The 13,299-nt window shown below is 44.4% G+C and overlaps 1 protein-coding gene across 2 annotated transcripts in view; it reads left to right on the top strand.

Annotated features, from left to right (window-relative positions):
* Positions 1-13,299, top strand: part of LOC110508701 (cadherin-18-like) — an 80,748-nt gene that overhangs the window by 5,669 nt on the left and 61,780 nt on the right. Inside the window, exon 1 of one of the 2 annotated variants that reach the window (XM_090225291.1) lies at positions 1,441-1,615. The exons of the other annotated variant lie outside the window; for it this stretch is intronic. The gene's annotated coding sequence lies outside the window, so the exon portion shown is untranslated. Of the gene's footprint in view, positions 1-1,440; positions 1,616-13,299 lie in introns of those variants that run through there. 2 annotated transcript variants of the gene reach the window in all.

Genomic DNA, 13,299 nt, shown 5'->3' with positions numbered 1-13,299 from the left:
TTATATGTTGCAGTTATAGCCTAACGCCTCATCATCGTGGATCAAATATTTTCTAGCATAATTAAAATCTGTGAATTCTTTAAAATAACTCTTCATGTCAGCATGACAAAACATTGAGGTGAGGGGAATTTAAGGACACCTTCCTAATGTTGAGTGGCACAGACACAAAAATCCTTATTTAACCTGTCTCCTCCCCTTAATCTACACTGACTGAAGTGGATTTAACAAGTGACATCAATAAGGGATCATAGCTTTCAACTGGATTTACCTGGTCAGTCTGTGTCATGGAAAGAGCAGGCATCCTTAATGTTTTGGACACTCAGTGTATGTTTTTCATAGGTGAAGGTAAAAATAAAAATCTCTGTATTTTCTTTGTAAATCTTTGAATTATGGGAGTATCCATGAACAATTATGTTTGTTGAAGAGTATGTGTGTGTACAAACACACACACATACAGTACACACAATTGTATTCTCACTGCATAAAATGCTGTTTTTTGTCAGAGAAAAGCTATTTCTAAAACATTGTATGCTATATTGATTAATTTCCTGTGACAAAAGTCACAATAAACATTGTGACAACCAACAATGCACTGTGTGACATCCAACCCCGCGATTGGGCTGGTTGTCACAAGTGGACAGATTGTATTTGATGGCTTATAACGCCATGTTGGAATAAGATATGAGGATCAAAATGTTCCCCATTCCAACCCAGGACCTTGGTATTTCTCCTAATATTAAAAATAGTCTTGTAAGTTATACTGGTGCTGAGAAATACACACAAGAGTAAACAGTGTGACAACCAACCCCGGTCTCCCCAACAGTGTTACATAACTCAACCTGGGGCCCACCAACAGGGCCACTCATAATGTTGGCAGAGGTAAATAAATAAATGAGTCTGAAAAGATAAATCACCTCCCTATCCTTTGAAGATGTGGGTGGATACCGGGCATAGATGATGGATGGCATGGGAGTCAACTGTGAAGGTTTGATGACTTTGGGGCTCTGGTATGTAAACCTAGTTTTCCTCCCATAAGCCCTTTGTTTTATCACATTCTCAACTCTTTGCTTTCTTCCATGATACTATGCGCAACCCTCCCTCCCCTGTATTTTTTTATGTGCCGACACATTCGCTTTCATCTCAGTTAAAAATGCCCTATGGTCTGGAGGGGCTTCACGATCTTTGCTGCACATCACTCTTCCCTCCCTCCCATTCACTCTCAGTCTTATATTATTCATTAGGATTCCTTTAGGAGCAACACTCACCTATATTCAACCCTCTGCTTTGAGCTTGTTCCACCTTAGTCACTGATGCAGCAGATGTAGAGTGAGAGAGAGAGAGAGAGAGAGAGAGAGAGAGAGAGAGAGAGAGAGAGAGAGAGAGAGAGAGAGAGAGAGAGAGAGAGAGAGAGTGTGTGTGTTTAGTCAGCCAATCAGAAGCCCACTCCAGAGCTGCTGCAGACAAGTAAGGCAGCAACCTGGCGGATTGGGGAGATGACTCCACTGAGGTGGATTGGGAGCAGCAGTTGACAGATGGGGTGGGAAGCAAAATGAAGAGGGAGAGTCTGATCACAGCTCACTGTTCACATACCTTATCATCTGTTTGGAGAGGAAAGGTAAAGGGAAATTGTTCAGCACTTTCAATCCATCTCTGTTGTCATAGCCTTCACATCTGCTACTGTTTGTGCTTCTACTCCTGCTGCCTCTGCTGTTGGATCCTCTGAAGCTGCTTTCGCCTGTGGTGAGCACTGCTTCTGTGAATAAGTGCAAGTTAATTTGTTTTATTCACGCTGCTTTAGAGCCTCTCTATACGGCCAGGGGTGTGCTTAAGCAAGAGCCCTGACGCCACATTTTCAATGGTTTTATTGTTTGAGCTTTAATGAGCAGTGGTGTCCTTTTTATTATCACCAAGGTATCTATCACATTACCATTGGACTTCTCCTCACTCATTGCTCCAGCTCTAAGATGGAACTGAACAGGAGAGTGGAACCCTGTGGAAACAATTTCACTGCTCCATGATCAATTCACTGCAGTCTAGCAATTGACTTTGTTAGTGCCTCAGAAGGTGTAGCTGGCAAAAGACCTGGAAAAGATGGCGGTTCTGCACAAAATATCCACTTAACGTGTAGAGGAAGAATTGTAGTTTCTGCAAGTGCTGATTTGTATAGAATTTATAAGCGTGTATGTAAGCTGCTATTTTAAGATGCATTTGTCAGCTGCTGCTCATTACTTTTTGATTAGAGAGATCCATGCTAAATGTATGTATAATTCCCTCCATTGAAATGCCAAAGCAATTCTCCTGAATTCCGTTTAATCTACAGAGGGGAGGTTTAAGACTCACTGGGACAGCCCGTCTCCGCTAGCTAGATACCTCTTCACTAATGCCTCATGCAGTGGAGATGTCAATGTGCCAGACCCACATCAATTCTTCCCTTGAGTCATTCTCTGGACTCTCCTAATCCTGTAATGAGCATTCATTCTCACCCTCAGCTCCTGAGCCTTACTAAAACAAGGGGTGGTCTTTCTTTCTTTCTTTCCTCTCCTCTCCCTCCAGTCTCCACAGAGGGAAGAGGAAACCGGAAGCAAAGTCAAATGAGATTATTTGTGGGGAGCAAAAATCCCCTGCTAGGTTTTGTAGTTCTCAAACCCTGGGAGATGAGTTTTATGAAAGACATTTCTGGGTAAATCCCATTTGACCATCGTGGTGGATCCATGGTGGTCCCATAATGTTTTACTCCCACTATAACCAGTGTCAGTGTGTGTTCTAGTAAAGATAGCGAATGCATTGTCTACCAAAATATCATTATTGCCAAGCAGGACATAGCATTTAAGAAAGTGTTTCTTGATTGCAATTGTTAGATGTATTAGCAAATGGCCAGATGAACAGAGCATGACAAACCTTGGTCTTGAAGACCTACAGTATAAACTTAAAAATATAAAGCTGCAGTTACAGCAGGGTTGGGTAAACCTTTTGGCTCGAGGGCCTCATCAGGATGCTGAATGCCAGAGGGCCGCACAGATTGACCGATTTGTTTGTCATAATCAATGATGATTGGGATCAGTGATGGATGGCATGAGTCAACTGAAGGTTTAATGACTTTGGGGCTCTAGCATGTAAACCTCTTTCCACCCATAAACCCTTTGTTGTATCACACAAATGTGTCTGCTTGCTTCCACAATAGTAGGCGCAACACTTCCTAGCCTTTGTGTTTAATGTCACATCACTTTTCCCTCACTCTTATATTATTTATTAGGATTCCTTTAGGAGCGACACTCGACTTAAAGCGAATTCAGCCCTCTGCGTTGAGTTTGTCCCTTACGCAGCTGATAGAGAGAAGAAAAAAAAGATTGTGTGCGAGAGTAAAACATTTAAGGAAAATGCTGAGATGACTGTATGTGCCAATCAGGTTTTAAAATGTCCCAGGCCACCACACATACAAGGTTTTTGTTGAAATGAAATTACTGTATATAATATTCAGGGCAATGTCATAGTATTCACAACAGTGTTACGAGATGTCATAAAGCAGTTTGTCAGTTATCTTGAGGTATTCTGGTGAGGCATTAAAACAACTTACCTAGAAAGGTACTCCTGACTGGACATTCACATTATATTACATGGTGTCAGAAGCGGGATGACAGGCTCACATCCTACTAAGAAAGTTGACTATGGCTAAGTTTGACCCACCGCAAAACCTTAGCTTTGATAAGCCGACAGAATGGAAACAAGGTCCAAGTTGGATCAGGAAGATGGTGATGCACAGGTCAGTTCCCTCATATTCCATGGGCAGCGAGGCAAAGAACATTTTCAAATCATTAATCTTTGCATCGGAGGATGAGAAAGAAGACTTTGAAATTGGCATGAGGAAATATAATTACTACTTTTTTTCCCCACAAACAGGATGTTATTCAAGGACGTGCCTGTTTTTAATCAAAGAGTACAGAGGCATTTATCAGAGCCCTTTACATGCCTTCAGAGCATTGTGACTGGTGCGAATAGAGATGAGCATATATTCGGGACCGAATTGTCGTCGGCATACTGGATAAAGGACCGTCTCAAACTTCAGATCTCACGTTAGCAACTATTGTACAAGAAGTCCGTCAGAGGAAGTTAGCATGCAACTAAGCAGGCAGGGAGAAGCTGCGTGATGTGCAGGAGATCACAAGGGGGCACAAGAACGCAAAATGGCGCATAAAATGGAATGAAAACAGAGATTTAAGGGACACAGAGCGTGCAGAAGGAAAATGCAACCCTGTGTTGGAAAATGCAACATAAAAAGCAGGAAAGATGTCTAGCTTTCAAGTCAACATGCAACAAGTGTCAGAAAACCAGATATTGGGAAAGAATGTGCCACAAAATTGGTTAGTGAAGTTACAGAATATTACAACTAAGCATATTTTTTGGCATCCGTTAGCAATGCCGGTAGGAGTGATGACCAACGGACAGTGCAATTTCTCAGTGGTGCATCACCTGAAAATGAAAAATTTACGCTGGAACAGACGGATGGGCTACAGGACAATAGGCAAGCAGCTTGGTGAGAAGGCAACAACTGTTGGCGCAATTATTCGAAAATGGAAGAAGTTCAAGATGACGGTCAATCACCCTCGGTCTGGGGCTCCATGCAAGATCTCACCTCGTGGGGCATCAATGATCATGAGGAAGGTGAGGGATCAGCCCAGAACTACACGGCAGGACCTGATCAATGACCTGAAGAGAGCTGGGACCACAGTCTCAAAGAAAACCATTAGTAACACACTACGCCGTCATGGATGAAAATCCTGCAGCGCACGCAAGGTCCCCCTGCTCAAGCCAGCGCATGTCCAGGCCCGTCTGAAGTTTGCCAATGACCATCTGGATGATCCAGAGGAGGAATGGCAGAACGTCATGTGGTCTCGTAAGACAAAAACAGAGCTTTTTGGTCTAAACTCTACTCTCCGTGTTTGGAGGAAGAAGAAGGATGAGTACAACCCCAAGAACACCATCCCAACCGTGAAGCATGGAGGTGGAAACATCATTCTTTGGGGATGCTATTCTGCAAAGGGGACAGGACGACTGCACCGTTTTGAGAGGAGAATGGATGGGGCCATGTATCACGAGATCTTGGCCAACAACCTCCTTCCCTCAGTAAGAGCATTGAAGATGGGTCGTGGCTGGGTCTTCCAGCATGACAACGACCAGAAACACACAGCCAGGGCAACTAAGGAGTGGCTCCGTAAGAAGCATCTCAAGGTCCTGGAGTGGCCTAGCCAGGCCGGGGTGCTGAGATTTTGGCCGGGGTAGAGGTTGCCAGGTGGAAAGCATGGCCAGGCGTGGAAAATGCTTATTGAAATGATCGATTATCGTAGATTTATCGGTGGTGACAGTGTTTCCTATCCACAGCTCAGTGGGCAGCTTCTCCATGAACTTTACAGTGTCCCAAAACATTTTGGAATCAGTGCTACAGGAAGCAAATTTCTGTTTGAATAAGCTAGCCTTAGCTTTCCTAACTGACTGGGTATATTGGTTCCGGACATCCTGAAAAGTTGCATATCGCACAGGCTATTCGATGCTAATGCAGAACGCCACAGGATGTTTTTGTGTTTGTCAAGTGCAGTCAGGTCTGGAGTGAACCAAGGGCTACATCTGTTCATGGTTCTACATTTTACTTAAGATAGAGAGGAAAGCACCTTGGAAGAGCAACCAGGCATTCTCTACTGATGGGATGAGGTCAATATGCTTCCAGGATACCCGACGGGCCAGGTCGATTAGAAAGGCCTGCTCGCTGAAGTGTTTTAGGAGCGTTTGACAGTGATGAGGGGTGGTTGTTTGACCACGGACCCATTCCGCATGCAGGCAATGAGGTAGTGATCGCTGAGATCCTGGTTGAAGACAGCAGAGGTGTATTTAGAGGGCAAGTTGGTCAGGAGGATATCTATGAGGGTGCCCATGGTTACGGATTAGTGTTGTACCTGGAAGGTTCCTTGATAATTTGAGGGCATCTAGCTTAGATTGTAGGACGGCTGGGGTGTTAAGCATGTCCCAGTTTAGGTCACCTAACAGCACGAACTCTGACGATCGATGGGGAGCAATCAATTCACATATGGTGTCCAGGGCACAGCTGGGGGCTGAAGGGGGTCTATAACAAGTAGCAACAGTGAGAAACTTGTTTCTGGAAAGGTGTATTATTATTAGAAGTAGAAGCTTGAATTGTTTGGGCACAGACCTGGATAGTATGACAGAACTCTGCAGGCTAACTCCGCCCCCTTTGGCAGTTCTTTCTTGTTGGAAAATGTTAAATAAAGTTAAAAAAAAAGGCAACTTGCCCCAAGCCCCACCAGAGAATGTGTAAGAGCTGAAGAGAGTTATGGTTAACTAGGGAAGTATATCCCCATCCTTTCCATAGTAGGTCAACCACTGCATGAGCTCCTGAGGTCAAAGACAGTTTGGACTTGGGATCACGCACAGCAGGCAGCCATCCAGCGCCTCAAAGAACTGATGTTCTGACGTTGTATGACAACAGAGCCACCGAAGTCTCGGCAGATGCAAGCATCTTTGGGCTAGGTGTTCTACTACTTCAGCTCCAATGAGAGGACTGGAACCCAGTGTGTACTGCCACAAGCAGCTCACGGGGGCAGAAACCAGATACACGCAGATTGAAAAAGAGTGCTTGGTGAGTGCTTGGGCCTGTGTGAAGTTCAAGAAACATCTGTACGGCCTGGATGACTTCAAGCTTGTATCAGACCACAAGCCCTTGGTCCCACTAATGAACAGCAAGACTTGGATAATGGACCTTTACGGTGCCAGAGACTACTCTTGCAGCTTATGAGGTTCCAACCCACAGTGGAGTACGCGTCAGTCAACATTTTGGTTTTGGCGGACACTGTAATGAAGTCTGTTGACACTCACAGAAAATAAAACAGACACACATACGGAAGTGGAGTGTTACGTCGCAGCCATAATCAACATACCTGCTACACAGACACACACACGGAGAGCATCAGAGTTGCCACCGCAGCAGATGATAGAGATCAAGGACATCAGGTCAGGCTGTCCTGAACATGTGAGTAAAACCCCAGACAGTCCGTTTTTCCCAGTGAAAAGTGAACTGTCAGAGTACAATGGTATGGTCACAAGGGGGAACCACATACTAGTACCACAGACAGTAAACATTCTTGATAGAATACACATTGGACATCAAGGTTGTGACTAAATGCAAAGAGAGGGCCAACGTCTCAGTAAGGGGGCCAGGGATCTCAGGGATAAAGAAAAAGGTCCTGTCTTTTTGTGAGCTTAGAAAGGCACAGCAAAAGGAGCCACTAATCTCAACGTCACTCCGTGGCAGGTATGGAAATTAATTGCTCTGGATCTATGTGAGCATAACAAACAAAACTATCCGATAATCTCCGACTACTACAATACTACACACACCTACAACCACAGCACACAGGTCGCCCTGAAGCTGAAAGGAACCTTTGAAAGGTATGGCATTGCAGATGAGGTACTTTGTGATAATGGGCCCCAATTCTCTAGTTCCGAGTTCCAAGAAATGGCAAAGCAGCTTGACTTTAAGCACATTACTTCTAGCCCACACAACCCTCAGGGTGACGGTCATGCAGAAATGGCAGTGCAGACCGCAAATAGGATTCTCTTGCAGAAAGATCCACTGGTTCCTCATGTGCTACAGGTCAACCCCATGCACAACAACGGGAGCGAGCCCAGCATAGCTTCTCATCGGTAGAAAAATCAGAATGACACTCCCAACCTTGGAGAGAAACCTGCAACCTAAGTGGCCCAACAAAAAAAACACATCAGGCTAAAGGGTGCAGCAGAAAAGAGGGAACAAGCCCTCTACTACAACCAGCGTCACAGGGCAAGACCATTACAGTTGCTACTGCCGGGAGAAACCATGCTTACTAAGCTCGATCATCAAAAAGAGTGGACTACACCTACAAAGGTAACAGGTGAAAGCACCAAACCCAGGTCTTACGTTGTCGAGATGCAGAAAGGAGGAACACTTGCGTAACAATTGCCACCTCCAGGCAGTGCCTAGCCCAACTAAAGGCATTACACCTGCCTCTCCTGAAAGAACAGAAAATAGTGTACTTTCAGACAATGGTCAACAAGAGACCTTGAGTGACAGCACAGACTAGTGGTCAAGAACGGTTACTTACCAGGTCTGGTAGGGTTAACAAACCAGTTGTCAGACTGTACCTGTAAAGAACAACTATAGACACCAAGGAACATTGAAAAGAGAAACTACAGGTCAATAGACTGTCGGGGGGGGGGGTTGTAGTGGTGATAACGTACATGTGAAATATTGCGTTGCTTTAGTGTTCTTTCAAAACCTTTACTGTAACATTGTTTCTGTTTATCGCTATTCTGAAGTATGGTTGTTTTCATTATGGTTACACTAACTTGTAGAAGGTGTTAAAAGTAAAAAAAAGTGTGTTAAAGTTAAAGGGGGAATTGTCAGTATTACGCAACAGTGTTTTGGGATTTCGTAGAGCAGCTTTGTTGAGGCATTCTGGTGAGGCGTGCATTAAAATAACTTAACTTGAAAAGTACTGACTGGACATTCACATTATATTACAGGCAACACAACACAGAACCACCCAAAACATTTACAAGACAAAGGCCAACAGATAATACAATCAAAGTCTATTTGTCCTGGTAGGCGGCATTGTAGTCGTGGCTCGGTACAGGTCCATTTGGGCATTGCCACTGCTGCCCGACTGCCACACCAATGCTGAATTCGGCAGCCCGCCACTTCAATGGATACTAAACACACAGATGAGTGGAAGAGGAGTAGGCCATTCTCGCCTTACTATTCAGTCTCACTCATCTGAAAGGTGACATACTTTGCAGCAGCATCTCTGCATCGTAGCACATCCTTCGGTCCAGCTCTGTGCTCTCCCTCTGGGTCCAGGCGGCTGTAATGGTGGGAGAAGAGCACCGTGGCAGCAGCTGCAGCTCTGAGGCAGTTGTGTTTCCACAGTAGTAGCTCCTTTGGAACTGAGCTCTCTGCTCCCTTTTCAGCAGTCTATTGCTTGTTAAAGTGATTGCACACAGGTGCGCCAGGCCAGGGTTAAGTCAGTCTCCAGGAGACCAGACAAAAAGGAGAAGTAAATAAATAAATTAGGGAAACACAAAGTTAGAGAAAAGGAAACTAAAGTTATCACACAAAGTACAATTAAGCACAATAGTTACTGCAATTGAAACTAAGAATATCACACAAAAAATGTTGATTGAAATCAAATCAAATGTACATATATAGCCCTTCGTACATCAGCTGATCTCTCAAAGTGCTGTACAGAAACCCAGCCTAAAACCCCAAACAGCAAGCAATGCAGGTGTAGAAGCACGGTGGTTAGGAAAAACTCCCTAGAAAGGCCAAAACCTAGGAAGAAACCTAGAGAGGAACCAGGCTATGTGGGGTGGCCAGTCCTCTTCTGGCTGTGCCGGGTGGCGATTGTAACAGAACATGGCCAAGATGTTCAAATGTTCATAAATGACCAGCATGGTCAAATAATAATACTCACAGGCAGAACAGTTGAAACTGGAGCAGCAGCACGGCCAGGTGGACTGGGGAAAGCAAGGAGTCATCATGTCAGGTAGTCCTGGGGCATGGTCCTAGGGCTCAGGTCCTCCGAGAGAGAGAAAGAAAGAGAGAAAGAGAGAATTAGAGAGAGCATACTTAAATTCACACAGGACACCGGATAGGACAGGAGAAGTACTCCAGATATAACAAACTGACCCTAGCCCCCCGACACATAAACTACTGCAGCATAAATACTGGAGGCTGAGACAGGAGGGGTCAGGAAACACTGTGGCTCCATCCGAGGACACCCCCGGACAAATAACTGGTTGGCACCTCCGACATTTCCCTCCACTAAAATACGCCTAAAATTACTTTTGCTTAGGCCTAAAATACTGCTACCAGGCATCTAGAAACCTAAATCAAATCAAATACTGAATCAAATGTTATTTTACACATGCGCCGAATACAACTGGTAACTTTGTTTACGAGCCCTTCCCAACAATGCAGTTTAAAAATAAAATATGTAAAATAAGAATAAAATGAAATACACAAGAATGAAGCTATATAATGAACAGGGGGTACCAGTACCAGATCAATGTGCAGAGGTACAAGGTGTTTGAGGTAGATATGCACATGAAGGCAGGGTAAGACATTAGGAATCAGGATAAATAATACAAGTAAAATAAAGAACAGAGTAGCAGCAGTAAATTAAAAGTGTGTGTGTAATGTGTATGAATGTGTGGGGTGCTGGGATCCTGCTGACTACGCCAAGTGTCAAAAACAGGTTTATTTGAGATCCCAGCCCGCCACACAGGTAATATTATACAGGTTAAGTGTTTAATAAAACAATATCTGGTTCACACCATTCACACAAGCATTCACGCCAACCATACGTCAGTTGCTCATCTGCCGCTGGTACGTTTGTTTGTTCATCGGTAGCCATTTGGCAGTCGTTCCTCATCATCCATTATCATCAAGCATCTGTGGCACCCAGCCCATGGTCCAGTCCTGTGCAGGTGACCGAGAGATTAGAGGAAAGCATGCAGGGAGTCAGAGGGGGAGGAGTCTATAACAAATCAATTAAGATAACAAGGAAGAGCAGCACAGCAAACCAAGGTAAATCATGCTAAGTAAAAAAAAAGTCCATGTAAACTCTCAAATACAAATTAAATACACACAGAAAGGGCTGGTATCCAATTTGGGGAAGATTTAAGGGTGAGCAACATCTGACATATGCATGTGTGATAGAGAGAGACAGAGAGCATCTGTGTGCGTCTCCATGCCTGTGTGTGTGTGTGTGTGTGTGTGTGTGTGTGAGCCACAGTTTAGTCAGCCACTTACTGTAGAGCCCCACCCAAGAGCTGCAGCAGGCAAATGAGGCAGCAACCTGGCGGACTGGGAGATGACACCACTGAGCAGCAGTAGACAGATGGGGGCCACTGTTTGTGCTGCTACTACCTCTGCTGTTGGATCTTCTGAAGCTGCTTTTGTCTGTGGTGAGCACTGCTTCTGTGAAAAAGCGCGAGTTAATTTATGTTTTATTCACGCTGCTTTAGAGCCTCTCTATACGTCCAGGGGAGTGCGAAAGCCCTGACGACACATGTTAAATGGGTTTTATTGTTTGAGCTTTAATGAGCAGTGTTGTTCTTTTTATTATCACCAATGTACATTTCTATCAAATTACAATTGGACCTCTCGTAGCCACTCATAGCTCCAGCTCTAAGATGGAACTAAACAAGAGACTGAAATCCTGTAGAAACAATTTCAGTTCACTGCAGTCTAGCAATTAGCTACTGTATGTTAGTGCCTCACTAGGTGTAGCTGGCTAAAGAACTGGAAAATATGTGGTGTTTCTGCAAACAATGTCTACCTAATATGTAGAGGAAGAACTGTAGTTTCTGCAAGTGCTGATTTGTATATAATTCTATTCTAAAATGTAATGCAGTGCATTTGTCAGCTGCTGCTCATTACTTTATGATTAGAGAGATCCATGCTAAATGTATGCATAATTCCCTCCATTTGAAATGCCAAAGCAATTCTCCTGAGTTCCATTTGATCCAGAGGGGGAGGTTTAAAACTAAATGGGCTAGCTAGATACCTCTTCACTAATTCTTTATGCAGTGGGGATTTCAATGTGCCAGACTCACGTCAATCCCTCCCTTGAGTCATTCTCTGGCCACCGCTAATCCTATAATCAGTAATGAGCAATCATTCTCACCATCGTCTCCTGATCCTTACTAAAACACAACAAGGGGTGGCCTTTCCTCCTTTCCTCTACCGGAAGTAAAGTCACGTGAGACTCTTTGTGGAGAGCAAAAACCACCTGCTAGGTTTTGCAGATCTCAAACACTGGGAGTTGAGTCTTATGAAAAACATGTCTGAGCTAATCCCATTGACCATTATGTGGGGAACTCATGGTGGTCCCATTATGTTTTACTCTCACTGTAACCTGCTACACTACATGACCAAAAGTATGTGGATACCTGTTTTTCAAACATCTCATTCCAAAAACATGGCCATTAATATGAAGTTGGTCCCCCCTTTGCTGCTATAACAGCCTCCACTCTTCTGGAAGGCTTTCCACTAGATGTTGGAACATTGCTGCGGGGACTTGCTTCCATTCAGCCACAAGAGCATTAGTGAGGTTGGGCACTGATGTTAAACGATTAGACCTGGCTCACAGTCGGCGTTACAATCCATCCCAAATGTGTTCGATGGGGTTGAGGTCAAGGCTCTGTCCACACCGATCTCAACAAACCATTTCTGTATGTACAGTACCTCGCTTTGTGCATTGGGGCATTGTCATGCTGAAACAGAAAATGGCCTTCTCCAAACTGTTGCCACAAAGCTGTAAGCACAGAATCATCTAGAATGGCATTGTACGCTGTAGCATTAAGATTTCCCTTCACTGGAACTAAGAGGCTTAGCCCGAACCACGAAAAACAGCCCCAGACCATTATTTCTTATCCACCAAACTTTACCGTTGGAACTATGCATTGCGGCAAGTAGCGTTCTGCTGGCATCAGCCAAACCCAGATTCGTCCATCGGACTGCCAGAAGGTGAAGCGTTATTCATCAATCCAGAGAACGTGTTTCCACTGCTCCACAGTCCAATGGCGGCAAGCTTTTATAGCAATCTAGCCGACGCTTGGCATTGCGCATGGTGATCTTAGACTTGTGTTTGTCTGCTCGGCTATGGAAATCCATTTCATGAAGCTCCTGACGAACAGTTCTTGCGCTGATGTTGCTTCCAGAGGCAGTTTGGAATTCGGTAGTGAGTGTTGCAAAAATCTATGGGATTTTTAGGTGCTTCAGCACCCGGCAGTCCCGTTCTGTGAACATGTGTGGCCTACCACTTTACGGCTGAGCCGTTGCCGGTCCTAGACGTTTCCAATTCACAATAACAGCACTTACAGTTGACCGAGGAAGCTCTAGCAGGGCAGAAATTTGACAAACTGGCTTGTTGGAAAGGTGGCATCCTATGACGGTGTCATGTTGAAAGTCAGTGAGCTCTTCTGTGAGACCATTCTTCTGCCAAAGTTTGTCTATGGAGATTACATGGCTGTGTGCTCGATTTTATACACCTGGCAGCAACCAGTGTGGCTGAAATAGCCGAATCCACTCATTTGAAGGGGTGTCCACATACTTTTGTATATATAGTGTATGTATTGTCAGTAAAGATAGCTAATGCGTTGTCGACATAAATGTCATTGTTATCAAACACCAAGCAGGATGTAGCATTTTAGAAATTGTGTCTTGACTGAGTGCAGTTGTTAGCAGATTTG

The sequence above is a fragment of the Oncorhynchus mykiss genome, chromosome 28 (assembly GCF_057628025.1).
Source record: "Oncorhynchus mykiss isolate SJ-2025 chromosome 28, ASM5762802v1, whole genome shotgun sequence".
NCBI classification, from domain to species: domain Eukaryota; kingdom Metazoa; phylum Chordata; class Actinopteri; order Salmoniformes; family Salmonidae; genus Oncorhynchus; species Oncorhynchus mykiss.
This window is presented reverse-complemented; position numbering and strand designations above follow the sequence as displayed.